A 3,280-nucleotide genomic window follows, 5' to 3' on the forward strand; every position below is an offset into this window, starting at 1 on the left:
CGTTCAGGCCCGGACTCCTGGCTTCACCGCAAGTCAGCACTTCGAGTAAGACTTGAAGTCGCTTTAAAGCTGACAACAGTGTAAAAAAAAAGGTCAAAATAATTAAAAAATAAAATCAAGTTCAGTCACTAACTGCGGGTTACGTTTTTTCTTTGTTTTCTCATAGTAAGAATTTAATTGATACTTTTCACATCATAGTTATGTAATTTGTTGCAACCATGTGCACCAATTGATTGACTCACTGCTGGTTAAGTAAGCTCATGCCCTCACACCTTTCTTGCTTTTAACATGCTTGGCAGGGGTACGGTCAACCGTGTGCTGTTAAGCTGTTTGCCTTTTCCAAGTCCTTGTTGGGTGTGTTTGTAAGTTGTAGGCCAAGACTGGTGTAGGCTCTTGCTGCTTTTTCCCCTGATGGGGCTGATCAACTATTCCCATGTCAAAGATTTGACGCCCGATTTTACCCCTGGGACATCCGCTTTAAGCCACAGTGCAGACTCAACAGAGGAAGCATAGGAAGAGGTGTGCAGTCGGAGTCACAGAGACGAGAGGTATTTATTCCTCCATCCTCCTTCTGACCATTACCTCACTCAACACCTCTGACTGACTCTGTCTTGCACGTCCTACCCTGCCACTTTCAGCCCCATGTCCCTGGCCTCACCACAAGGCAGCACTTAGAGTCAGACTCTAAGTCGCTTTGCAACCAGCAGCGGCAGCAGGGTAAAAAGAAATAACTGAGACACTTCAGGAATCGGCACCCTATGCCTACCCGCCACCACCATTGGTTTTGAATAGGGTGCACAAATGGGGGCATATAGAGGGGCGTATAGTGCATTTAGTAAAGAAATAAAAACACATACTTTATATTTCAAAGCAGCTTATCTGAGCCGTGTTAATAGGAGGCAGAAATTAAATTCCATTATTCAAAATAATTCCAGAATGCTCTGGCACTAGTCTCTCACCCCTTCGAGGCTCCTGTCACACCTCTGAATCTTTATTTTTCTTCAACCTACTAGAAATGATAGAGCCGCCTCTTCCCCCACGTGGCCCTCTCTCTGAGCTTAAAATTTCTCATGCCTCCCACATTGGCTTGAAAGAATGAGTCCATGTCACCCGCAGAAGGGTTTGTTTGCAGTGACATGGGTGACTCTATCTTGTTGCATGATGTACTAAACACCCCCCAAAAATGGAGAGAGTAAAGTAGAAATTAACTGGATTTTATTGGTTGGTTGATTGTTTTAGTTCACTTGTAGCACACTTTACCAAACATTAGGCCTGATTGCTGTTCCCCTGTCCATACACAATTAAATATGTATTAAGAACAAAGATATTGCAAGTTGACAAGTTGTTTCATAGATTTGCATAACAGCTCTGGATGCTGTAACCTCGCCATGTTCTGAAATCTCAACCAGGCATTTATCCCCAGATTCTGCAGTCTGCTGTTTTACTATATAGGTCAATATTAATTGGCACACCCTTAATACATCTTTTACATAATCACAATTTGTATTGCCACAATTACTTTTTTTGTGCTGAACCCAAGATTAGAAGTAGTTCTCCAGGTTTCAGGGTTATAATAACTAGTCTCTTTATTGATGTCATAACTACCCTTTCACAATTGCCTTATTAACCTTCTTGCTTTTTCAAATTTGCTTGAAAATGCACAATTTGCCCACTCCTTTTTCAAAAACGTCCCGAATCATCCTTATGAGCGTCAGGCTCGCATGCTACGTTCACCCGCTTCATTTCACTCATCCCAAACTTTTACATCCTACCACTTTTAAATGTCACCAGCTGCCACTGCCGGTGACACCTGGCATCTCAGAGAGGCTGCAGCATGCCGCATTCCACAGCCCTGCCTGATTTGGTCCAAGGGGAGCAGTTAATACACCCCCAGACAGGCACAAGGGTGCCGTCACACCTGCCCCTATTTCACAACCCCATCAGCAGTCCCGCGGACATTTTCCACCGATTAAGAGCAAGTGGGAAATGTCAGCATTTTTCTCACTGGAATAGTACCCACTAAGTACGGGTGTGAGCAGTTCTTCCATAATTCGGGGGTGGGACTCGAAATGGCTGGATTTTGCAGTGGAGATTTTGCCCATAAACTTCATTCCGGCCCTCTAGTACCTCATCTGCAAACTCTGGCCATATCGCAATGAGGCCTTTAAAATGTTAAGACCACTTAACAATGAAATTGGAAAATCTCTCAAACCAAGTTTCTAAAAAATTACTGTAAATAGTTTTTTCTTAAAAACAGTGTATCTGTACCCTTAAATAAAACATGATAGGACTGAAAGGCCTATTACAGAAGGGTGTAGGGTTTCTCACAAAAGAAATTCTCAAACATTTATGATAGATAGTGAATTTAAAGTAAATGAAGTCATTAATTTTACTCAAAGCTATAAAAGATTCCTCCACACTGCCGCATTACAATTACCGCTAATTTCAACAACTTGCAAAAAAACATAAACTGGCATTATCAGTAGAGCCCGAACAAGCAAATTCCATTGTCTACCAATCAACATATATTACTGGTGTACATGGTGTCGTAATAAGATGATATTTCCATGGTGCTTATTAGAATATATTGCCAATGTCCAAGGTTCCTTAACAAGTTGATATTGCAGTGGAGGAAGGTATTTGAAGACATGGGGGGTGGAGGAGGGAATGAAATAAAAATAAAATACGCACTTTCCTGTCTGCCAACCGCCATCACCGCTCCCTCCTCTCGGTCCTCTTCCCCGCTTCCAGGGCAGGAAGCAGGGAAGCGTTGTGATTGGTCTGAGTACCGTGGTTCAGCACTCAGCAGAGAATGGGAGGCTGGGCATGTTCTCCATGTAGGCTGTAATGCAGCCTGCATGGAGAACATGCAAAGTGTGCATGAATGTTTGGCACCACTGAGGGCCGGCCAAACATTTATTAGAACTTTAGGGAGGGCAAGCCACTCCTCCCCTCCCCTGCTCTGTCAGCAGTGGAGCCCCACCCAGTCCCGCCCGCAGAGCTGCTGCAATTCGGAAAAATAAAATGATAGTAACAGAATTATTATTATTTTGTTTTTCCTTTAATGACACTGCTTAAAAGCAGTGGGGCGACGATCCTCCGCCTTAGCGGAGGAGCCACCACTGTGATATTGTCAGACCTTCACAGTGTCACAATAAGTCTGCAGCCTCAGGCACAGTAACCCAGTTGGCCAGCACTCTCACCTCAACAAATTATAAGTTTAAATAAAGGGCTAAGATTGAAATTATAAGTTTAAATAAAGGGCTAAGATTGAAGCGTT

This window comes from Lissotriton vulgaris, chromosome 1_1, assembly GCF_964263255.1.
Source record: "Lissotriton vulgaris chromosome 1_1, aLisVul1.2, whole genome shotgun sequence".
NCBI classification, from domain to species: domain Eukaryota; kingdom Metazoa; phylum Chordata; class Amphibia; order Caudata; family Salamandridae; genus Lissotriton; species Lissotriton vulgaris.